The sequence below is a fragment of the Octopus sinensis genome, linkage group LG5 (genome assembly GCF_006345805.1).
Source record: "Octopus sinensis linkage group LG5, ASM634580v1, whole genome shotgun sequence".
Classification (NCBI taxonomy): Eukaryota; Metazoa; Mollusca; class Cephalopoda; order Octopoda; family Octopodidae; genus Octopus; species Octopus sinensis.
The window spans coordinates 63,483,853-63,510,230 of record NC_043001.1 but is presented as its reverse complement, the minus strand read 5'-3'; the positions used below and the strand labels follow the sequence as shown (position 1 = coordinate 63,510,230).

The 26,378-nt window shown below is 43.4% G+C and overlaps 1 protein-coding gene across 4 annotated transcripts in view; it reads right to left on the bottom strand.

Moving 5' to 3' along the window:
* The window catches only part of LOC118763326 (Ig-like V-type domain-containing protein FAM187A), a 204,447-nt gene that overhangs the window by 177,150 nt on the left and 919 nt on the right, over positions 1-26,378 (bottom strand). The gene's annotated exons all lie outside the window — the stretch shown is intronic.

Genomic DNA, 26,378 nt, shown 5'->3' with positions numbered 1-26,378 from the left:
GACTGTCAGCCAGAGACAATATGATTTATTGTTTCTTGTCCATCTCCACATATTCTGCAGTTACTTGTTATGTTTTATTTCATTATATGTTTTGTAATATGTTACAAGCCTTTTCTTTCGAACCATTCTTATATGTTAACGCATTACATCCAGTAATAAATATTGTTACGCCGCACGCAGGCCTACGATGTCACCACGGGTCCTCACACAAACAGCCTGCGGTGAAGCAGCGCAACGCAGCCAGTAGAGCCAACAGCAACAACAACAAAAAATAACACACAAGAGTTGCGTAGTCAAATTTTTTTTTCAACAACAATTCTTTGGAAAGTTCTTGTTTTTCTTTCCTTAGTTCCTTAACAAAAACACATTTAACAACACAAAGTTCTTTTTCTTTTTCTTTTTTTTAAACACAAAGTTCGTTTCTCAAAACATTTAATAGTCTTTTTTCTTCTTTCTTTTCTTTTTTCTTTTCCTTTCTTTTAAAAGCAGTCAACAACTCAGTTCTTCTTTTTTTCCTTTCCTTTCTTTTAAATAAACACATTTGACAACAAAGTACCCTTTTTCTTCCTTTCTTTTCAAACAGTTAACGTCACGTTTTTCTCTTTTTTTTTGAACATTCAACACCACAAAGTCTTCTCTTCTTTCCTAAAACATTTTCTTCTTTCCTAAAACATTTAACAACACAAAGTTTTCTCTTTCACCTTCCTAAAACATTTAACACCAAAGTTCGTTCCCTTTAAAACACACAAAACACATTTACCGGTAACACTTTCTTCCTTTTACGTCTCGGCCCAAGCGTAGCATCCCACTACCTCACTTGCCAGTCGTTCAGTTCCGGTCTCTCCTTCCAAAAGCCCCTCGCAACTTAGCGATACCCGGATATATGAAGCCGCTCAGTCAGAAAGAGAGGCATACCGCACGTAACAGTGCGTATTTCCCTTTGCAAAACTTTGTCTTCTTTAAACTCTCTGTGACCGCAGAGGGCCAGAGGTCAAGTGCCTACGGCGACAAACAACCGCGCTCCCTGTCAGGACAAAGGAAATACCACCGACCTGAACAACTGGAACACCGTTTCGATCCCAGCTAATGGAAAAAAAAGAGATAATGTTTTTTTCGTTCGCCTTCATTTTTTTCTTCCGTTCATATCAATATGTTATGACTTATTATGAACGTTTTACAAGTTCTTATTTTTCTTGTCGTTTTCGCATGCAATTGTAAAATTGTAGGTTGTCACATACTGACATCACTACCATGACAACCCGTTTCATAAGGGTATACCACGAACATGCATCACAACCATATGTGCGCGACATGATGATGTCATATCAAGATAAACAGAGAATGACCTTGCAGGTGGGGGTCTTGTTTGAATGTGCTTCTAGTTGAGTAGCCCATGCTGAATAAGGGATGTTTAAGGATGGTGAACGAAACACCCATTTTTCCAGAGGTGAATTATTCAAACCCCAAAGAATTTCTCTCAACACATGGCTATGATGCTCCCCAACTACTTCTGCTCGTGATCAGAGATGCACATATCATCAGTCAGTAAGGGGCATGCTCAACTGGAAAAAGAAGGTCAAGCAACTGACAAGCAAATCTGTGGTACTGAGCAGAATATTTGCTTAGCCCATCTTTTATACTAAGACAAAACATGTACAGGATAACACTTCCAATCATTTAAGATCAGGACATTATTATTGTTGTTGTTGTTATTTAATCTGCATGTTTGTTACAATCACTTGCCAAGACACACCCAGCGTCCTAGTGTGAGTAAAGGATAAGAAGTGTTACAGTAAGACTGAAAGCTTGGGAGGGGAAGTGACAGGGACAGTAGCGAAATATATTCATGTAATACAACACAGACATTTAAATTGATAGGGTACTTGTCAACACAATCTTTTGGATTTCTCTGCGACATAGTTCTCTTGGGATGTTATCTAGATGTTTCTGACATCCCTTTTTTTTAAATCCTACCTAGGGCACCTACAATAACAGAAACAATTCTTGCTTTAAAAAGCCACATCTTTTGTATTTCAGTTTCCAGGTCCTTATATTTCCTTAATTTGTCAAATTCCTTTACAGGTATATTTTTATCAGTGGGAACAATTACATCTATTAGTCTACAAGTATTTTCTTCCCTGTCTTTTATAATTATGTCTGGTCGATTAATCTGGATCGTTCCGTCGGTGTTAGCTATTATTTCTCTTTATCATAGGTTTCGTTGGAGCTCCTGGGGTCTTGCATGCGTAGCAGGTATACTGCCTGCAGCCTACGGTACCATACTATCCTTTCTTTTCAACTGTCTAATACTTACCTGATTATTCTGGCCGTGCCAAGGCGGCAAACTATTTGTAACAGTTCTACTGGGCATTCCAATTTCCTTTATATTCCACTTGATACGTTCTGATACTATTCCCAATGAGGCAACAATGATCGGCACTATCTTCACCTTCTTCACTTGCCATAGTCAGGCGATTTCGTACTTAAGAGGGTTGTGTTTATCCATCTTTTCACCTTACTTCTTGACTATTCTAAGGGACATGCAACATCAACTATATATATAGCTTATGTAATGCGCCTTGTCCACCACCACTAGGTCTGGTCTGTTACGCACCTGATCTGTTTGGATTGGGAAATCCCAGAGGATTTTGCTTGTCTCCGACTCTGCCACTCTGCAGTTTGTGCTCATACCACGTCTTGCCTCTCTCTAGCCCCTACTTTTCGCACTGTTTCCAATATGGCACTTTCGCTAGCTAGTCGTGTCGCCATAACTTGTAGTGGTTTTGGGCAAGTCTAGGGCATTCATTCATGATATGGGCAATGGTTTCGTCTACTCTATTGCAGATGCAGTACAGAGGAGAAACTTGCTTATTCTTAAGGTTGACCCTCCAGTTAGTGGAAAAAGCTTGGTCTTGCACTGCTAGTATAGTGCTCTTGGTCTCTTTTTAGGGTTCCTTTCTTCAGTCAATCCCACCTATTTTTTCTTGCAACTTTTGTTATGGCCACATGGTATTAATTGTGTAGTCCCTTGTTGCGTAATTTTTCTTCATGTTTTTTTCTACTTCTTCCTTTGCTTTCCCTTTTTCTCTGCTCTCAGTACTCCCAAGTTCCTAACTGTCACTAGCAATGTTTTCTTACTTTGGGCTAAGTATCTCATTAAGCTCTCGAATTCGATACGCACGCATTCTTCCACATTTATCAGTCCCCTTCCTCCATTTTCTCTTTTCAAGTATAGGCGATCAGTGTCTGCACGTGGATGATAGGCTCCATGTATCGTTAGGAGCTTCCTTGACTTCTTGTCCATTTCCTTTAGCTCCTCCCCTGTCCACCACAGGATTCCAGAGTTATACCGAACTACTGCAACTGCGCGCGAGTTTATTGCTGAGTTTATTCCGGCATTCAACTTTGAAGCCAATGTTTTTCTCACTCGCTTCAGGTGCTCTCTTTCTGTCTTTTCTTTCAAGTTGCGGTGTTTGATTCTATCTGCCTCAAGTATTCCCTGGTATTTATAACTGAATTGGGATTAAATTGCCCTCATAATTTCACCACTTGACAACCATATGATTTCTGTTCTGGCATGCTTCCCTCATCTCATCACCATCGTAGCACATTTTGAGAGTCCATCTTAATATCATGGAGAAAATCCTCACAGACTGGACTAGGCTGTCCAGTTCTGCCTCAGTTTTTGTGAATAGTTCCAGGATGTCCATGAATAACAAGTGGTTCAGTTTTCCCTTACTTCTTCCCGGATCATACCCCAACTTTGTTTTCTGTAGTATTTCACTAAAGGGGATCATTCCCAGCACGAATATCAGTGGGGACACACTGTCCCCCTGGAAGATTCCCCTTAATATTTGCTTCTTTCTTGTCATTTCCGTTCTCCAGCATTTCATGCTATTCCATATAAGGTTTCTCATATTTTCAGCTACTCCATACATTTCCATTGTTCTTATTATCCAGGAGTGTGGTATCATATCGTATGCTTTGCAACAGTCAACCCATGCTATACTCAGGTTTGCATGCCTTCTCTTGCAGTTTCTGATAATTAGATTATCAATTAAGAACTGATCCTTCGTTCCCCAGTTCCTTTTTCGGCACCCTTTCTGTTCAGTGGGTAGCAGCCTACTTTTTTCCATGTATCTATACTGTTCACTGGCAAAGGACCTGACAATAGTTTCCACATTATCACGTGATTTAACAGTTGCTTCACCAGTGGACAGTTCTTTGGTCAAACAACTCTTCTTCTGTTTGTCTCCCAAGGAACGTTCAATCGATGTTAGAGACCAGTTACGTTGACCAGCTGGTAACAAGTGCGGATAAAAAAAAATGAAGTTTTCAGACAGTGCACCTGTTGAACATAAAGTCGTCGCTTCGAGTTTGCCTCTGTCAGACGGAGTAGCGACGTTGCATGTGATATTAGAACTTACCAAAAAAGGAAGTCTTGAGCACGGCAGTAGCTTCCTCTTCCCAGGCTCAAAATCGTGCACTTTTTGTGGAGGACTTTAATTCTCGAAAGTTCTTCATAGTAGACACTGGCGCACCTTGCATAATTTGGCTGGTAAAGTTCCTTACAGACAAGCCTCTTCTTTCGGATGTCACACTTCTCTTCGCCAAGTTTTAGGAATGATAAACTTCTACCGGCGTTTCATTCCACATTGTGCTGGGAAATTGGCTCCTCTAACGCAACTGTTGCAAGAGAAAAAGACGAAATTATTTCCCTTTCACCATCACAGCTACAGGCTTTTGAAACAATGAAAGATGAGTTAGGACAGGTTTCTTTGTTAGCCTAACCAATACAGAATGCTAAGCTGTCACTCTCAGTCGATGCATCCGATTCTGCTGCACGTGTCGTTCCACAATAATCCTATTACATCGAGACGCAACCTTTGACAATCTTATCTCGCCAACTTAAAACTGCTGAAACTCTTTACAGCACCTTTAGTAGAGAACTTCTAGCTATGTACCTCTTTTCTCACTTTTTAGAGGGTCCTGAATTCACCATATTCACTGACCACAGGCCACTCACGTTCGCTTTGCTATCGAAGACCAACAAACATTCGCCTCGAGAAAGTCGACAGTTGGATTTCATATCGCAGTTTACTTGTGATATTTCACATGTAGCCGGAATAAATAACTCAATCGCAGATGCTTTATCCAGACTTCCTATTTGTTCCCTATCTTCCACTTCAGAGATAGATTTGTCCGCTTTGCTGCTGACCAGCCTGCTTTGATCTCATTGGATACTACATCTGACAAATTTTCTATTTGTCAATTCAAGTACATACCACTCCCAACTGCTGAGAAGACTATCCTAAGTGATGTTTCTACTGGAGATCCGCGATAGTCAAAAGTGCTTGCTACATTTAAGAGTACTTTTGATAATGTTTTGGAATCACATAGACAATATTTTTCGTAGGATATGAGCAGTTCTTGTGAGCACTATACTTTTAATTTCTTCCATTTTGGGATTTCCTTGTATTTGAAACAACCCCTTTTGCTATTATTGCTAGGGCGCCTATGACAACAGGTATTATTCTAGTCTTGAAGTTCCACATTTTGCCAATTTCTATTTCAAGATCTTTATATTTGCTTAACGAGAAAAGAACCCAATTTTTTTATAGAGAGTTAGTTGAGGGTATGAGCGATGATGGCCAAGGATTGAATCTAGGCATTGACAAGAACAGTTTGAGCAGTCTCTTGGAGAGGTAAGTCGACTAGCAGCGACTTCTGTCGCTGGACAGAGGGTCCTGTGAAAGTGCTCTGAATCTGGTTCGAACCAGATCTCCAAGTAGATAGGAATTTGGAAAAAGTCATGACTAGAGTGGCCAAGCTCACCCAGAAATGGGCAGAAATGAAGCTGTCTCTGAAAGGTCGGGCGGAAGTAGCGAGTGCATATATTGCATCGATAGTGTACTACTGCCTAGCCGTAGTATCTTGTCCTAAGAAAGCTTTGATCAGGTTGGAGCGCTTGCTTTTCCGATTCTTATGGAAGGGTCAGGTTCCGCTGGTCAGAAAATCCATCTGCTGTCAACACTTGCTGCATGGTGGTCTTGGGATGCCATCCTTGATGTGTAGCGCCATGCTTTGAGGCTGTCGCACCGACAGAAATATCTAAGTCACTGCAATGGGGTGAACGACGACGACGAAAATAAGGGTAAACTAGTGTGGGCATCCTTCGTGCAACACGTTTTTCCGCAACTCATCTCATTGACAGAGCTGCAGTCATAGGTCGAACGTAAACCAAGGTTGGGCGTTTAGTATCTAAAATGTTGCCAGATGCTCACTGCAGTGTACCAGCTGCACAAAACCGTTAGCGGGAAAATGTTTTCTATAGGGGGGCTAGTTGAGGGTATGAGCGATGATGGTCTAGGATTGAATCTAGCCATCAACGAGAACTGTCTAAGTAGTCTCTTCCGGAGGACCCTCTGGTCGAAGATCACAGACAATTTCCAAAAGTCTTCGGCATGACAGTGCTACAGAGGGACATTGCTCGTTCGAGACAAGTTCTTCAAGCATGGAAGTGCCAACAGCTGAACCTACCCGAGATGCTTACGCGGGGAAGAAACCGTCCTGCATGCAATAATTCAGTGTCCGTGCATTAGAGAGTTGTGGATTATGTGGAGCAGCTGTTGTCGCGTGTAAGACGAATTTATTTGTCGAGTGTATAGTGAAGATCGACGCACCACCTTTTCTTAGCAGAGAAGGAAGGCAGATCTTTCTCTGCTTAGTGGCTGTGGTAAATGAGGCTGTGTGGTAGACTCGTCTGAAAGGGTTGAAGTCAGGTACTTTCCTTTCTGGCCAAGCCCTAGTCAATTTCTTCAAATATCATTTAAAGAGGAAGGTGAAGATAGAGAGGAAGGTGCCACCTTCTAGTGTGTTTATCAAAAGATGGTCGACAGTGACAAAACTGGTGAGACCGAATGGACCGACTCTAAGTATGCTTTTCTAAGCAAGAGAAAAGAAACTGGAAGAGAGTAATTTCCCATGCCTTGGAGATGGCAGAGTAATCCGGGACTTTGTGTAGGGTTTACCCCGGATTACCCTAAGTGGACTGCCCCGTTATTGGGGATTCTATTTATTTATTATTTATTTCTCTACTTTCTATTATATATCTTCTGTTATACCCCTCAATGTTGTAGTAACTCCCTTTGATCGATGTAAACCTCACCTGCTTTGTTTTTGTATTTTTTGTTTTGTTCAGTTTTTTTTGTGTGCTGTAACTCGTCTTTCGATATTGTCCTCCATGTCTTGAGCCTTTGTAGCCAATAAAGAAATTATTATTATAATTATTATTATTATTATTATATTATTATTATTATTATATTATTATTATTATTATTATCATTATCATTATCATTATTATTATTATTATTATTATTATTATTATTATTATTATTATTATTATTATTATTAGTTAGGGTGTTGTACTCATGATTGTGGGATCGTGGTTTCAACTCCTAGACCGGGTGGTGCGTTGTGTTCTTGAGTAAAACACTTCATCTCACGTTGCTCTGCGATCACGTCCACACTTGAAGCATGGTATACAGTGTACCTGTTCAGACAACGTCCATTTGATGGAGAGAGTGAGCTAATGTACGATATATACATTCAATCACTATAAACTAATTTGTGCAGAACATTCGGCAAAAGCTGAACACTCACTCCTCGTCTTCAACGGGAGAGTACATTGTTATTATTATTCCTTCGTAACACAGTGTAGGTAAAAATGCACCGGAGTCATCTGTCAAGTTACAACAAGCACCTCAGAGAGACAATACTTTCCTTAAGATGTTTTCTATAGGGGGGCTAGTTGAGGGTATGAGCTGTTTTTTGCAAGACACCAATCTTGCGTGGGATTTCCAGTTGCCTTAAGCAGTCTTAAAGTTTCAATGGGATTGAGCCCAACGCTCCGATCACCACTGATATCACTTTTACATTACCTTCTCGCATTCCATAGTCTTGCCATTTCCACTTTCAATTTGGAGTATTTGGTGATTTTCTCAACCTCTTTACTCACAACATTCATGTCATTTGGTATGACTATATCAATGATCTGACAGTATTTGTCTCTTTTAGTCAATATGACAATATCCTGCTGACGGTGTTCGATTACACGATCCGTCTAAAAACCATAGTCCCAGAGTATCGTTACTTTTCTATCCTCCTGCATAACTTTACTTAGTAATGCTCATACCAGTTTTCTGTTACTTCATATTGGTATTTACGGCATAAGATACACGCACACTTTATTGTGGAGGTGCTTTTATTGTTTTTGTGCAAGGCTCTCGCGTCCACTTACCAAGGGGGTCACATTTTCCACACTCTTTCCGCAGAGTCTGCATTTCTGGGTGTCAGAAGTTTTATAGATGTTATACTTCACTGACTTGGTAGCAAGAACCTGGTCTTGTGCAGCAACGGTCAAGCTTTCGGTGGTACGCTTCAAATCACCTCGATCAAGCCATGCCCACGATGCTTTATTATCCTTATTATTATTATTATTATTATTATTATTATTATTATTATTATTATTATTGAGTGAGAGAGCAGTGCATGCCATCAAAGTGACACTGGGGTAAAATATACGAAGCCCAATATACCCATCATGACTACCCGTCTGATAAAGGTACACCAGGCACATGCATCACAACCATATGTGCGCGACATGGTGATCTCATATCAAGATAAACAGCACATGACCTTGCAGGTGGGGCTCAGTTAGAATTTTCTTCAGGTTGAGTAGCCCATCCCGCTCAAAAGGTCCCTGAATAAGGGTTGTTTAAGGATGTTGAAAGAACCACCCGTGTTTCCAGAGGTGAATTATTCAAACCCCAAAGAATCCCTCTCAACACATGGCTATGATGCTCCCCCACTACTTCTGCTCGTGATCAGAGATGCACATATCGTCAGCCACTAAGGGACATGCTCAACTGGTTAAGGTCAAACAACTGACAAGCAAATCTGTGGTATTGAGCAGAATATTTGCTGTAGCCCATCTTTTATACCAAGACAAAACAATGTACATGATAACACTTCCAATCAGTTAAGATCAGAAGCCATGAGAGCCACTGCCTGGTACTGCATCAGGGCATTTATTATTATTATTATTATTATTATTATTATTATTATTATTATTATTATTATTATTATTATTATTATTATTATTATTATTGTCGCCAGAGCTGGACGTGTATTTCGGAGCTCCGTAAGTGTGTGCCTTGTTTACCTCTAAGAAAGATTGTTATTGTTACATTTTATTGTTATAACTTGAGACTAAGTTAATCTAGACCATATTAGTCTGATTAACAGTGTTACTTTTTTTACCTGCGGGGCAAAAATCACTCGAAAAGAAAATTAATCTTCCTTTCAAAATTTGCAAAATTTAATATTGTGTCGTCGTTTTTGTCAACGAGTCAACAAGAGAGGGAAGTGGTAGGAGATGTAGAACGCGAAATTGTCTTCCGCTGTCACTTGCCTCACCCGCTCTAGATGTAAATGATAGTGGTAGTTGCAGGAGGAGTAGCAACAGCAATGACAACAAAAAAAAAACAACAACCACAGTGGAAATGTCAGGAGTGATGAGAATTCTATCAAGGAAGCACGAAATATAACTAGCAGCAGGCAATTGTGCAAGGAACATATCACCACCACCACAACCACTACGACATCACACAAATCAGTAACATTTCGAACAAAGAGAGATTCAAATAGAAATAACGTTTCCTTCGCAAAAGTTACAAATAAGTTTGAAATTATGTCGTTAAAGGATAAGGGAGAACATTTAAAGGAAGCTAAGAGGGTTATAAGACGTGAAGAAAGAAAGGCCACATTAAATGTGCCCGAAAAAAAAGCAATCATGTACAGATGTCTGTCCATGAAAAGAAGAAGACTGGAAAAAATACCATCAGACCAAGCCGAGCTCTGCCTGAAAAATATATGGAGGCATGTCAGCTTTGTCTGCTACGTCTCAAAGTTCGGCTACAAGGTCATATTCCAATCGGAATCACTAGCACAAAAATATTCAACTGTCCCATTAAAAACGGAGGCGTTCACTTAAATTCCCATCTATCTGGAACAGAGAGTGATCCGAATAAAAATAAGTAACATACCACCAGAAATCAATTTCTAGCGGGTAGTGAAAGTCGTGGTGCAGGAAGATCCTCCAAGAAATCCAAAAATCCGAACAGGAGAACTAGGTTGGGATAGGGTTGGAAATTCTACTGCAAGTAAAACCAGAAGCTGTAGAGAAAATCCCCCGACATAATAGAAATCCCTGGAGGACAGCATCTGCAGGTGATCGTGGAAGGAAGGCCGCGTTAGTACCTCTGTGGCGATTCAGGTCACATCAGGATCTATTGCCCGAAGGAAAGAAGGAAAGGGGGGAAATGAGCCACATCAACCATTAACACCACCACAACCACAACAGACACCACAACAAGGACAGCAGCAGCAGCAGCAGCAGAAACAGCAACAACACCATTAACAACGTCAACAGTAAAACAAATACCTGCGGAAGAAATACCCCTCCCCTATTCGGATAACGAAAACGACGAAAATAAGGAGGGACAGGCATGGCAAACAGTCACACGAAAAGAAGGAAAAGACGGAAAAGCACAAACAATAACCAAAAAAAAAAAAGAAAATTGAGGAGGAAACGAACAGTAAGAACAACACACCATACATAAACTCACCTACACACATACAGGCAGTAATAACATCATCCCCGCCACTACCACCATAACCTCCACAACCATCACAAACATAACATAGCCTACATACACAATAAATGGACTGCATTCCATCAAATGATCATAAGCCAGACATTATAAATCTCACGGCTATACGCAAAAAAAAAAACGAATAGAACACATCCACAAACACATGGATATTAACGAATCCAATTATGTCACACCAACCACAAATATATCGGCACACATAAATATATTCAAAGCTACCCAAAGCGACTACAAAGTTTTGAAATCTAGATATCTCCTAAGAGAGTCCTTTCAAAATGACCTCAACATCAGACTTTACAAGGAACTGCTGGGGAAAAACCCACATGCAACGAGAGGGACGGTGTAGACACTCCCACTCCCCTACAAAGCTTTGGTAAGTAGCTCTCTCCTACTATCACACATTCCCATCGCTTAACATCGTATTGCTTAGAATGGGCAGTATAAATGTACACGGTCTGGGGTCGTCTGGAAGTAAGGATGCTTGTTCAATGACCTCAAGTTGCGAAAATTAGACGTAATAACTGCCAATGAAACTAGGATCTCGGACACGCGCGCCTAAGCACCCATTTTCGATGATCATGAAATCTTTGCATCTCTTAGTCGACCGGGAATGGGGAGGACGGTGTTGTTCAGAAAAGGCCTGGATCTCGAGATACGGTCGGTCTTCCTGAACCCGGAATATAGGATGGTGGTCTTGGGCGTTAATGATAGCGAAGGCAGTGCCTTTAGACTGGTCGCTATGTACGCACCGTCTGGAACGGGACAGCCGAATTTCTTTAGAAGTTTGGGGGTCTTTCTTGGGATATCTCGCTATTTAGTGTTAGTTGGTGGCTGAAACGCTGTCTTAAGATGCACGTGTGGATTGGGTGGGGTTAGCTAACAGGAAAGTGGGGTGCGCAAACCTCGCAAATCTGCTTAGTCGTTTCCAATTGGCTGACAGGCTCAGACTGGATTTCCCAAATGCTCCAATGTGGACATGGGCAAATAGCGTTGGGTCATCCAGATCTTATCTAGATAGGGTATTTTGTAGATCAACAGATAAGTATAGCATAGGTTGTCTACAATTTGAAGTTGTCAGCTATACGGACCACAAGTTTGTGATCTGTATGGTCGACCAAAGTGGGCTCCATAGACAGGGCCCCGGATACTGGAAGTTAAACACATCTCTCCTGGTGCGCCAAGCTTTCAGAGACCGGATTATTAAGTTAGTCTATCGAAAATTGACAGGCGGAGACGTCAACAACCGAATGTGGGCAGCCCTAAAATGGACAATTAAGTAGAAGCGGTAGGATTTAGCAAGGAATCAGCGATAGAAAATACTAGAGTAGAGGGAGAACTAGTTAGGAAATTAGAAGAGGCATAACGACCGGCGTGCTGGCAGCGAGATTGGTTCTGAACCAATTCTTCAACACTAAGATGAAGGTTGCATTGACAGAGCTAGGGCACATGCTCTAAGCCGTTCGATGGGCCTGGATAGCCGAGGCGCAATGTACAGCAACATATGTTCGGTGGTCAAAGTAAATGGCCACCTGTCGGAATCGTTTAGCATCGCCCGTTCGGTCCGTCAAGGATGCCCACTCTCACCCCCTCTCTACGTACTGGCATTCGAGTCATGATTGCGGAAGCTGAATGTTTCGAGGGGCATTCCACCTGAGCTAGGATGCAGAAGAGGTGTGTCAGCGTATGCGGACGATGTCACCGTGATAGTGTCGGATATCGTTAAAATAGAGATGGTCGGCACTACCCTAAGGAATACAAAGCGGTGACAGGAGCAATGATCAACCAGGAGAAATCTGTGGGCCTGTAGCTCGGCACCTGGAGAAGTAGGTCCATGCCGGCAGACTGCGTTGTGGGGCGCTAGGCGGAAGGACTGGTTAAATTGCTCGGGGTCTGGTTTGGTCTGGACCACCAAGTGGACAAGAACTGGGGAGAAGTGACAGACAGGGTGGCCAGTCTTACCCAAGAATGGGTCGAAAGAAAGCCGTTCTCGAAAGGTTAGGTAGAGGTGGGGAATGCGTACATCGCATCCGTTATATAGTACCATTTGACTGTCGCCCCTTGCCTGACTTCGTGACTAAACAGCCTGGTGCGCTTGTTCTTCTGCTTCTTGTGGAGGAGAAGGGTACCGCTTGTCAGACGGTCCATTTGCTGTCAGCACCCGTTGCGTGGAGGATTGGGTATGCCGTGACTGATGATGCACAGACATGCGCTGAGGTTGTGATATCTCCAGCGATACCTGAGCAAGTTTTTCCGCAGCTTGTCCCCTTGACGGAACTAAAGTCCTGGATCAGGCGTAGACCGAGACAGGGCGCTTGGCACCTAGAGTGTCTCCAAGCGCTCACAGCCCTTGGCCATTCGAGCAATGCGGTCAGTGAAAGTTCCACCTTGGAGTTCTATAGGGGATTAGTGGAGGGCAAGAGCGACGAGAGGGATCACCTGACTGGTCTCTTCCGGAGGACTCTCGGGTCGGGGCCACTGTGTAATTTTCAGAAATCTCTGGCCTAGCAGCACTATCGGGGCGGGGGGAGCGCTGTCGGTTCGTGATAAGCTCTATATGCACGGATGTGCTATAAGACGGTCTTCTCTGAGGTGAATGCTGAGCTAAGAAACCGTTTTGCATGCACTTTTACAGTGTCCGCTCATTGCTGACTTATGGAGCTTATTCGAACAGTTATTGTCACGTGAAGGACGAATCCGGCTATCGTCCGAGTCCATCGTGAAGATTGCCCCACCTCCTTCCTTTGGCCGAGAAGGAAAGGAATATTTTTCTGGTGGTTATGACGAAAGAGGTTGTGTGGTGTTCGCGATTGAAAGAGTTGAAGACTGGTGCCTTCCTCTTTGGCCAAGGCCTCATTAACTTTTTCAGGTTCCACCTGAAAAGGAAGGTGAGTCTGGAGAGGGAGTGCTGTCCTCCAATAAGTTTGTCGAAGGGTGGGTGTATGTAGGAAGAGTGGCCTGTGTGAATGGGCCTACTCTAAGTATGCGCCTGTTGGCCGAATGGAATGATCATACAAGCTGCGGTGGAGATACTGGAAAATCTGGCGAAAACAGTGTCAATTGGTGAACTAGTATTGAAAGTGTGGGTGGAGGGCAAGACTCCTCGCTGTTTTAAAACACACTGCCCTCTACAAAAACGAACAACAGTAGAAACGCCGGAAAAGAAGGAAGAGGAGGAAAAAGGAAAAGAGGAGAAAAGAGAGGAAGAATGGAGAGTAGCAGATGGAAAAGGGAAGAAGAGAAAAAGTGTAATGTGGAACCCTCAAACCTTGCCCACCCCACCCATACCCTCTGAGACCCTCTCCCTACAGACATCGAACCCATCCATTTCCCTCCTAGACAAGCTAAAAAGAAAAAAGAATCGCAGACATAACAAAGCACAAAAAATTCCCCTCCCCTTACGCGTGCATAATAACGGACGAGGACAATACAGAGCTAATCCGGATGGTAACGAGTTGGAAAACAGCAAAGTTTGTGAGTGCAGATGATTATCAAGACAAAATAGGGTGGAATATATGCATGTTGTTTTGTGTTATATGTCCCCACATGTAGTTGTATTGTCCCCTCTTGTGGGCAATAAAGAAATTAACTTCGTCGAACATTCTGGTGAGCTGAAGTTATATTATTTGGTGTTTTATGGGTTAAAATTACCGTTGTTTAATTGTTGTAGTATTCTTTGAACACTATTGTTTGTGTTGCCTTGTGGTAGTTTGTTTGTACTTTCCCTCCTCATAGAGGACGGTAAGCCAAGTGAAAATGTTAGAAGATATCAGCGACTCAGATATCAGCTGCTCAGAACTGTCCTCTTCAGAACAGTCAGATATTTCGTTGAATAAGAGAAAAACAGGCGAGAGAAGATAGAAGCTTTGCGGAGATTGCAAAGATTAAAGAGCACCGAATAGAATGGGATGAATGGAGAAGTTATACAAAAATTATGAGGCGTGATGATACAAAAATGATGAGGGTCAAGTACGGAACAATGGAAGTAAGATTTAAAGATGCAGACTTGGCAAGGATGAATGCGGCAATTATTTTAAAGAGCGACGAAGTGGTGCTATTGCCTACGTACCATGGAAGACACTCGGTAAAGGTCAGTGTAGAAGGAATCCCACCAGAGGTTGACGCAACCTGGATAGCAGCTGCTGTCTTACTCGATAATAAAGAAGAGATATCGGTTCTCCAGGCAACTTGGACAGAAAGTAGGTAAGGACCGAAAGAGATTATTGAGGAAATACCGGAGATCATAGCAATTGAAGACATAATAATGGTGGTCAGAGTAGAGGGCAGGATCCCTCGATGCTACAAGTGCGGCCACATTTAGAGACAAAATGAAGGAAGAATAAGCAAGAAAAACAGAAGTAACACCACCACTACCAGTAGAATCAGAAGAAAAAGGTGAATTAGGAGAATGGGAAGCAGTCGGTAAGAAAAGAAAAAGGAAAAGGAAGAAATCTGGTAAAACAAACACAGAACCCCCACCCAATCTCTCTTCCTCCCACCCACCGCCTACAGACGTTGAACCTACCCCCCCCCTCTGGCACACAAACAAATACATACGGACACAAGCCTTTCAACTTCCCTACCTCCCGAAGAAAAGAAAGAAAAACTATGCTAAATGATAATACAAACAAGAAACTGTGCGAGGAGATCAGGAAGTGGAAAGACATAAGATCAGTGGACACGAATAAATTTGATAATGTACAAGGGTTTCATTGAAGCCTGTTATTAAATGGGAAGCAAAAAGAAAAAATCAAAAAGTTTAAAAGTGGACTTGAAATGTGGCAAATTGATCTGGATATCGAAAAATTGCCATAGCATTTGGATTACGTACATCTATTGAAGGAGTACAAGTTTGATGTCTTGGCAGGAACCAAATATAAAAAGTGAAAATGGTATAAGAGAAGTGACTCAGAGTTGGGGCTTCATTCCATTTCTCACTTTTAATTTTCATCCATTATAACATACGTTTTTGAAATTTTGTTTCTTTTCTTGTTTTTTTTTTCTTATGTCCCCACATGTCCTTGTAATGTCCCCTTTCCGTTAACCGCTTGTGGGCAATAAAGAAACAAATTTCGTCGAACATTCTAGTGAGCTGAAGTTTGATTATTGTTTGAAGTTACTGTTGTTTGAATTGTTGGCTTTGTGCTGCTTTACAGCGGTTTTCTAGTTGTGCTTTTTCTGGATTTTATCGAGAGAAGCCATGGCAAAAAGGATGTTCTATTCGGACCTTTGTGATTCCGAATTGTCCTCTTCGGAGGAGGAACTAATTCTTGCAGTCGACAGAATAGATAAATGTCTGAGGAAGAAAAGCTTTGCAGAAGTAACAGAAGTTAAAAAAAGGAGATAGACCTTTCAAATATTGAAAAAATATGAAAAAAATGGCATATAGAGTAGGTGGGGACGTTAAGCTGTCACCATTCCAGAAGAAATAGACAAAAAGACTGTAGTATACAAGATGTATTCAGTGGAGGAAAAGAAAATAGAACATGTAGAAGCTGGAATCATAGAAAAGGCATTGTACTCAGTCTGGCAAGACATAACGTATCTGGCCAAAGGAAATAAATTCGGAACTATTTTCCGTCTTGAAAGACGGAAGACAAAGCAAAGGAACACGCGATAAACACAGTAAAATCAGACAAAGTGGTCCTTCTACCCACTTATTTGGGAAGAAGGACTTCCAGGATTAGGGTGGAAGGAATTCCACCGGAAATAGATGTGGTTCAAAAGATAAAAGGAAGTGATGCTGTTTGAGGTGGAGCATTTTCATTATCATTGTGTCATTCATGTTATCATACGTTTAATTTTATTTTTCATTTTATTTATTTTTCGTGTTATGTGTCCCCACATGTATGTTGAAGAAAGGAGTTTCTTAGAACATTCGTTTGGATTTGTACTGTTTGGTTGTGTTTTGCTGAAGGTAAGAAAATCGTTGTTGTTGTTGTTAAACTTGTTGATAGTTGGTTTTTTAAAAAAAGAACTGTTTGTTGCTTTTTTGTAAAGCAAATTGTTGTCAATTCCCCCGTGCGAGGGGGAATTGTTGTTGTTCAAAATATTTTTCTGCGCGAACTTTGGTGTGTTGCCATTTTGAAATGGAGCAATACACCAGAACGATTGTTTTCGGAGAGTGACTCGAAGATAAATGTAAAGAAAAACATAGCAGTACCCAGTCTTAGATAGAATAGATAATACAGAATTAAAGATTTTGGCCAAGGTGTTAGCAAAAAGATTGGCACGTACCATGTATGGTCTGATCGTCAAGGCACAGACTTGTGCTGTCCCCGAAAGAAGCATCTAGGATAATCTCAATCTTATACGTTACGACTTAGAAGGGTTTGGTAACGATTCTGGCAAGGGCGGGGCTCTGATCTGTTTAGACCAATCTAAAGCATTCGATAGGGTTAACTATCGCTACCTGGTGTCCGTTCTAGTGCAGTTCGGGCTGGGTCTTGGCTTCCTCTGGTGGATCATACAGTTATATGACAACATCGTCTCGATCGTTCGGGTGAACGGCTTTCTTTCAAAGCCGTTCTGTATCAAGCGCTCGGTTTGCCAAAGACGTCCACTCTCGTCGCTTTTGTATGTGATGGCTCTGGAGCCGTTACTGCGAAAGTTGAGTGGTATCCCGAAGGAACCAGTTGATGGAGGATCGGTTTCAGCATACACGGACGACATCACCATCATCGTGACCAAGATGGAACATCTACAGGGGGTAGGCGAAGCCATTAAGGTTTACGAGACGGTGGCAGGAGCAAAGATTAACCGGAAAAAATTAGTCGGCTTGCAACTCGGCACGTGGAGGGGCAGGTCGATGCCTTCGAATAGCGTCGTGGGATGTTGGACGAAGGGTCCGGTTAAGTTGCTAGGATTCTGGTTTGGCCCAGACCTCCAGGTAGAAAAGAACTGAGCAGAGGTATCGAGCAAGGTCACCCTCATAGTCAAGACCTAGTCTTGGCGGTGGCTATCCTTGAAAGGGAGGGCGGAGATGGCCAATGTGTTTATCGCATCGGTCATCTTTTATCGCCTAACCGTCGTTCCCTGTCTTGATTCGTGGTTGAGCAAGCTGGAGAGACAAATCTTCCGCTTTTTGTGGAAGGGCTCGACTCCACTTGTGAGGCTTTCTGCTATCCGAAGCCGTTGAAGGGAGGACTAGGAATGCCTTGGCTGTTGATGCGCAAGCACGCGCTGAGGTTAAGACACATCCGGCTTCTCCTGGATGGTGAACGAGTTTGGTCTCCGCTTGCGAAACGGATGTCTCCTAGGTTCACTAGTTTCGGTGGGCGAGAAAGCTGGTTTCGTCGAAGATCGAGGTTGGGTACATGGTTTACGGAGTGCCGTAAGACCCTCCCGCTGTTCCGTTACTCGAGTAGTGCCAGTAGTTTTGGTACCACCGTATCTTTCTATAGCAGGTTGGTAGAGGCTAGATGTGATGATGCTCTGGGGGAGACCCTGGATCTCGATGATAAACCAGCTAGACAGTCTGTTCCAAAGGACATTCGGGCCGAGGACACTAGATAACTTCTAAAAATCTCTGACCTGGCAATGTTAGCGAGGAGCCTTACCCGTTCGGGATAAGCTCACCAGACACGGCCAGCCCGATCCATTGGCCTGTCCAAGATGTGAGCCGGATAGGGAAACCGTCCTGCACGCTATTGTTCAGTGTCCGGATGTGTCAGAAGTGTGGACTTATGCGGAACACCTGTTGTTGGATTCGAGAAGAGTAGAGCTGTCGTCTGAGTCAATTCTAAAAATAGACCCACCGAATTTCTTCACGAAAGAAGGTAAGAATTGTTTTCTCGTAGATGTAGCAATTGCGAAAGAGCTGATATGGAAGTCAAGAATGAAAGGATTAGCGACAGGCAACTTCATCTCTGGTCTTGGGTTGAAGAGGTTCTTCACCTTCCACCTGAAAAGGAAAGTGGGGCTAGAGAAAAGATTCCTATCGGAGACTATGTTCAAAGATGGATGCGTGTAGCACGGATGTTGTGTGTGAAATACTCTTCATGAGCATACCATAAGTTTTAATGAAAGGTGCCGGTAGTAGTATTTCATTCGTTTCACATCCAATTTCATTGTAAACTTTTATATACTCATCTATGTGTCTGACCCCGATCAGGCTGTGTTGTCCTCACTATGTTGGCCCCTTGTGGGCAATAAAGAAACAAATTTCTTAGAACATGAATTTATAAAAATATTTTCAGAGGTCAACCATTTAATAATTGGTTTCTTTTAGTATTTTTAGTAATTGTTACATACCTAATTAATATCAGCTGAATCATTTGTGAAGATTTCCCCGCCGACTTCTTTCGTCAGGGAGGGACAAGCAATTGTTACTTGTCTAGTGGCCGTAGCGAAAGAAGTAGTATGGTGGACCCGTTTGAAAGGGCTAAAGACAGACACTTTCCTCTTTGGCCAAGCCCACATCAACTTTTTCAAGTTTCACTTGTAAAGGAAATTGAGGGTGGAGAGGGAAGTGTTGTCTTCTAGCAAGTTTGTTGAAAGGTGGGTGAATTCTGGAAGAATTGCCAGTGTGAAAGGACCAGTTCTGAGCGTGCACCTATGAAAAAGGAATTAAAGGAGAAGGGCTCTTGCTCTGTTGACCAGGCTCCCGTGAATTTTGTGGATTTTTCTACGAGGACCTTAAAGCGTCACCCCTACTGGGAATTTTAATTTGTTTTAATTGATATTTATAGTGTTTACATGCTGCAAAACCCATTGTATCGTCCTGTTTTTGTCTTTTATGGTGTTGATTGTCATTTAATGTTTTTGCATGTGAGCCCTTGTGGCTAATAGAAGAATAATTTCTTTATTTCTTTCTTTATTATTATTATTATTATTATTATTATTATTATTATTATTATTATTATTATTATTATTATTATTCTTTCTTTCAACGCGGATGGACGTGTCTCCGGAAGCTCCGTGATTTTTGTGACAATTTCATTGGAAATTTGTTTGTGAGTTGTAATATTTTTTAATATTTGTGTGGCCAAGCCGACTAACTCTTTACAGAGCTGGTTGGCTAGGCAAAATTTTACCCCATTGGGGGTAAAATTACTGTTTATATTATTGACATTCACATTATTTTGCACACACAATTCCAAAATGTCGTTAAAAAGAGCTGCTGGCTCTTCCCTCCTTGCAACACCACCCCCTCCACAAGAAGAAAAAATTTCGTCAGAGGTTACGAACCGCCCATTTCAAGCCGTAAAAGGCAAAGAAAACATTACAATGGAACGTGTTGAAAAACAAAGCGTTCCAAATAAGAACAAAAAAGACGGCGTCTCTTGCGACGTCATTTTAGATTTCCCCCCTCTACCTTCAACTAATGTTATAGTACCGAAGGGGGAGGAAGGGAATGATATGAATAAGAGAGAAATAAACAAAGAAACAAAAATTGAAGAAAATTCCAAAGGTTTTGCTTCAGCTTCGAAGCAGATTTCGGAAGAGATACAAGTTTCGATAGAGGATCTTAAAATGGCAAAAGAGTTGTTGAGAAAAGAAGGAAACAGTGTTTTCCTCAACACACCTCAACAACTCATACATGAGACCAATAAAAAAACAATTTTCTATAAAGTTTTCGAAAAAAAACACTAAAAGACTGGTTAACGCCACACCCCAGCAGTTAGAAATGGCTCTGAAGCTCATTTGGGGCCAAAAGAGCTATGTGACAAGAGGGAAGCGATTTGGAACCGTGGAGGTTCGCTTCCCAACAGAGGAGCAAGCAAGGGCGCATGCCATTTCGCCCTTACAAAATGAACATTTGTTCCTCGTTCCGATATACCTCGGGCGTAAGGTCCAAAAAATAACAATAAATACAATACCCCCCGAACTGAATATCTCATGGCTAGTGGCGGCTATCCTCTATGGCATAGAGGACACTGCCACTATTCTAAATGTTCGGAGGGTAAGAGAAAAGAACTGGTCAGGTATGGGTATTGAACTGCTGGTACAGATCCAGCAGGAAAACATCAATGCCATACCTGACTTTGTCATCTTACTAGATGGGACCAGGCTAAACGTTACTGTAGAGGGCGAAAGCCAAAATGTTTCCTCTGCAGTAGCGAAAGCCACCTGAAGAGGGACTGCCCCATTCAAAAAAAGAGAATGGAGGAATACAGCAAGAGGCAGCAACAACAACAACAACAACAACAACAACAACAACAACAGAAACAGCACGAAGCACCAAAGGCTGCCACACCACCAACACCATCACCAGCACCAAGACGGACAACACCACCTCCAACAACAACAACCACCAAACCAACACCAACACCAGTACCAAGAAGGTCGACAGCAGCAAGAAGAGAAGGTGAGAGCTCACCAACGCGGGCACCATCAACAGCAACAGGAGCAGCGGCACCACCGATACCGGCGGAACCAACAACTTTTCGTCCTGCTGCTGAAGCAGACCCCTCATCTATTCCTTTGCCGGATGAAGAGTACTCGGATTGTGCGAGCTCTGATTCCAACAAAGGAGAATGGAGCGCAGTGCCTCCAAAAAAGAAAAGGAGGAGAAAACAAAAAGACACACAGGGGAAGCACGAACAAATAGTGCTTCCCAACATCAACAACAACAACATCAACAACACACACTCACAACAACAAACAACAACACTTTCGACACCACTACTGCAATTGCCACTGCCACAGACACAAACCCACACAGACACAATTACATCAATAAATACAAGAAACCAGGAACTGGTTGAGCATTTGAAAGAAAAAACAAGTACAAATATAACGGATTTCGTTATACCAACACAAAACACACCACCAGCACACATTCTCACAATAAAAATAAACAAAACAACATACAACGAAATTAAACAAATATTCCCTAACGATGTGGGATCGTTAGGGAAAAGTTTCTCTAAGAAACTGTACAAAAATATTTTGGAAGCACCCGTGCAAAAGCACAAGGGAGCCACCCCCACCATCAACAACAGTAAGTAGAGCCTTTTTCTTCTCCTTTTTTTTCCTTACTTTTGAAGCATGGCAAATCTTAGAATCGGTTGCTTGAATGTGAGAGGCCTCGGGTCACCTTGGAAACAGGGTCACCTGTTAAACGACCTGAGGTTTCATGATGTGGATGTAGCAGCCATCAGTGAAACCAGGCTCTCCGACCCGCAGGAACTCGCAGCCCTTTTCGGCGGATACGAGATATTTCTATCTCCGTGTCGGCCGGGAGCGGGCGGTGGTGGTACTGCGGTGTTGTTTCGGAAGGGCCTGGACTTGAAAATAAGGACAGTCTTCTTGGATCCGGAAGGTAAGTTGGTGGTCCTCGACGTGGACGGTAGTGACGGCGGTGCTTTCAGACTGCTGGCTGCCTACGCTCCGACAGGAGCAGGGCAGTCGGATTATTTCAAACGTCTGGAAGTTTTCCTGGGAACGTCACGCACTCTAGTGCTAGTTGGGGATTGGAACGCTGTCTTAGACGAACGTTTCGATCGGGTGGGCAGGGGAACGTCTGATAGGAGAGGGGGAGGGTGCAAGAGCCTCGCCAACCTACTCGGCTGCTTTCAGCTGTCCGACAGGTTTCGACTAGACAACCCGAATGTGCCAATGTGGACTTGGACCAATCGCATCGGGTCGTCTAGATCGTACTTAGATAGAGTGTTTTGTAGGCCAGCGGATAAGGACAGCGTAGGGTGTCCACATTTCCACCTAGTCGACTATACGGACCACAAATTAGTGATCTGTACGGTCGACTTAGATAGGCTACATAGACAGGGACCCGGCTACTGGAAGCTGAACGCGTCGTTAACGGCGTGCAAAGCTTACAGAGACCGGATTAGTTTACTAGTTAAGCGGGCGCTCACGGGGGCAATCATCAACAACAACTGGTGGTTTGCCCTCAAGAGAGCAATTAGAGTAGAGTCGATTAGGTATAGTAAGACTCTAGCTATTGAACGTAGGAAGAGAGAGCGGGATTTAGTTAAGAAATTAGACGAGGCTCTTGACACTGGCATCGCGACCGACGTGTTGGCGCCAAGGTTGGCCCTCGACCAACACTTCGACGCCAAACACAAAGGCTGCGTTGTCAGAGCTAAGGCACGTTCGCTAAGCGAGGAGGAGACTAGAGCCGCTCGATGGGCCCGCGTGGCGGAGGCGAAGCGAGGCAACAAAGCAACCATTCCCAGGGAATTTCCGGCCCATCACTCTGCTCAATGCAGAGTTGAAGATTTTGGCCAAGGTGCTAGCCAAGACATTGGCGCTTGTCGTGGACAAGCTGGTCGGCAAGACGCAGACATGCACCGTGCCGACCAGGTCGATACACGACAACCTCCATCTCATGCGCTACATCATAGAGAGGGTGGGTAACGACGCTGGTGCGAGTGGGGCTTTGATCAACTTGGATCAGAGTAAAGCCTTCGATAGGGTCGACCATCGGTACCTGGCAGCTGTCCTCAAGGCAGCCGGCTTCGGTCCAGTCTTCCGCGGGTGGATCGCTGCTTTATACAGCAACATCTGCTCGGTGATACGGGTGAACGGTCACCTTTCGGAACCGTTCGACATCTCGCGTTCTGTCCGCCAAGGATGCCCTCTCTCCTCCCTCTTGTACATTTTGACTCTCGAGCCATTACTGCGCAAGTTGGAAGCTTTGAGGGGTATCCCGCGCGATCTAGGAGGCGGAAACAGCGTGTCTGCTTATGCCGACGACGTCACCGTGGTGGTGTCGAGCCACAGGCACATTGGCCTGATTGGCGAGACACTAAACCAGTACGAAGCGGTGACAGGGGCAAAGATTAACGCGGAAAAGTCTGTGGGCTTGCAACTGGGCACCTGGAGAGGCAAGCCCATGCCGTCCAACAGCGTCGAAGGTCGCTGGACAGACGGACCCGTTAAACTGCTCGGGGTCTGGTTCGGTCCGGACTTCCAGGTGGATAAGAACTGGGAAGAGGTGACGAGCAGGGTGGCACGTCTCACCCAGAAATGGGCCGAGAGGAAGCTGTCCCTGAAAGGTCGAGCGGAGGTGGCGAATGCGTACATCGCATCCGTCATCTATTACCGCTTGACCTTCGTCCCTTGTCCCGACCGCTGGTTGGCCAAGCTGGTACGCCTGCTCTTCGACTTTTTGTGGAAGGGTCAGGTGCCACTGGTCAGGCGATCCATCTGCTGTCAACGACCGCTGAACGGAGGCCTTGGAATGCCGTGGTTGCTGTTGCGCAGACATGCGCTAAGGCTGCGGCATCTCAAGCGCTTCCTAGACGGTGAACAGGTGTGGTCGTCTTTTGTCAGACACAATTTTCCGCAGCTCGTCTCTTTGACGGAGCTGCAGACCTGGATCAAACGTAGACCGAGAAAGGGCGCTTGGCACCTCGAGTGCCGTCAAGCTATCTCTGCCCTCCGTCAGGCGGGCAATGCGATCGATTACAGCTCCACTCTAGCGTTCTATAGAGGGTTAGTGGAGGGAAAATGCGACGACGTTCTCGGGGAAACTCTAGGCGTTGAAGACGACGAACTGAGCAGTCTGTTCGGAAGGACTTTCGGGCCAGGGCCGATGGATAATTTCCAGAGGTCGCTCGCCTGGCAGTGCTACCGAGGGGCTCTGCCTGTTCGAGATAAACTCTACCGGCACGGAAGTGCCGTCAGCCGGGCCTGCCCGAGGTGTTGCCAGGACGACGAAACCGTTCTGCGCGCACTCGTCCAGTGCCCGAGTATTGCTGAAATATGGGTTTATGTCGAACAGCTACTGTCACGTGTAGGACGGATCCGACTATCGGCCGAATCCATAGTGAAGATTGCCCCGCCGACCTCCTTTAACAAGGATGGCGAGGCCGTTTTCTTGTGTCTAGTTGCTGTGGCGAAAGAAGTTGTGTGGTGGACTCGTTTGAAAGGGCTAAAGTCAGACACTTTCCTCTTTGGTCAAGGCCTCATCAACTTTTTCAAGTTTCACTTGAAAAGGAAGATGAGGTTAGAGAGGAAAGTGCTGTCCGATAGCAAGTTTTATGAAAGGTGGGTGAATTGTGCGAGACTGGCCAGTATAAATGGACCAGTTCTCAGGTTTCGCCTGTGATTTCAAAAAAGTAATACAAAAGGAGAAAAAAGGGACTCTCTACACCCCTTTTTTGACCAGGCTCCCGTTGGCTTTTGTAGGGTTTTTTCCACCAGGAACCTTTCGAAACGTCTCCCCCTTTTGGGAGTTTTTCATTGTTAAATGTTTTTAAATGTTATTAAGTTTTTACTCGATGTTTTTCAAAAACGGACAAAACCCTTTGTAACCTTTCGTCCTGTCTTGTCCCTTCATGTTTCAAATCATGCGTGTCAGCCCTTGTGGCCAATAAAAAAGAATTAATTATTATTATTATTATTACATTTTACTTCACAGAACTGTCGATCGTATTTGCTTCGGTTAATTCTGTTATCAAAGGTCCAACTGGGTCTCTTTCCACGAATTTCTACATTCGATGACGTAAGAATAACACTCAGATGAAACAGGCAGGAACGCAAGGAGAAGTAGAACTTTCTTTTCTTCGTCACAACATATGAATGAGAAAGAAAGGGGTGATAGATGAATAAGGAAGGAAGGGGTAATGGTGAACTGGCAGTGGGAGCGTTTCAGCTCTGTGTGAGTATGTGTGTATATATAAAAAGGAGGTATGTGAATGTGTGTGTGTGTGTGTGTGTGTGTGTGTGTGTGTGTGTGTGTGTGTGTGTGTGTGTGTGTGTGTGTGTGTGTGTGTGTGTGTGTGTGTGCAATGGAAGTAGGATGGTGAATAGTCAACGCTGAAAAGAAAAATGAAACAGCGTTTCAACTCTGTGTGAGTATATATGTGTATGTGTGTGCGTGTGCAAGGGAAATATGTGAATGTTTGTATGTGTCAACTAGCGTTCTTTCAAACGATGATCGACCTCACATCCCAGAAGACAACCGCTAGATAACATTGACAAGTGTATTAATTTTATTTACCATCCATATTTATGTATTAAATACTACAATTAGCCGTCATTTTTTACGGTACGGAGTCAGCTAGTAATAATATAATTTAGACAGCAGAATTGTTAACTCGTCAAACAAAATACTTGGCAGCATTTCTTCGATTTTACGTTCTGAGTTCAAATTTGGCGAGGTCGACTTTGCCATTCATCCTATCGGGGCCAGTGAAATAAGTGCCAGCTCAGCACTAGAGTCGATTTAATGAACTAGCCCTCTTTCCCAAAATTTCAGGCCTTGTGCCTGTAGTAGAAATAATAACTATTATTATTCTCCTAGTTTAAGTCTGACCTGGTACTAAACAACAATAAGAACACATAATGTACTTCAAGATATACTATGTCACGGCAAATAACAGAATGATCACCGCTAGAACATCTTTAGTTACAAGTCTGCTGGATCGAGTCTGCTCGCGGGTAACAACTTAGTGAATAATTACAGACAGGGTTCTAAAACTCAACTGAGTCGGTGACTCAAGTGTAAGCATCTACTAATGCTACTAATGCTGTCGTCGTCGTTGTTGTTGTTGTTTAGGCTTGTGTTATTCCGGATTAAGCAAACCAGTGACCACAGAATTCTCGTCATGCCCTTCTTGTTTTTTATTTAAACATGATCCAACTAGGACTACGCTATACGGTATGTTCTAGTTTAAGGCTATGGCGTGTAATTTGAGGGAGATTTAGCTGCTTTTTCTTACCGTGGACCAAACGACT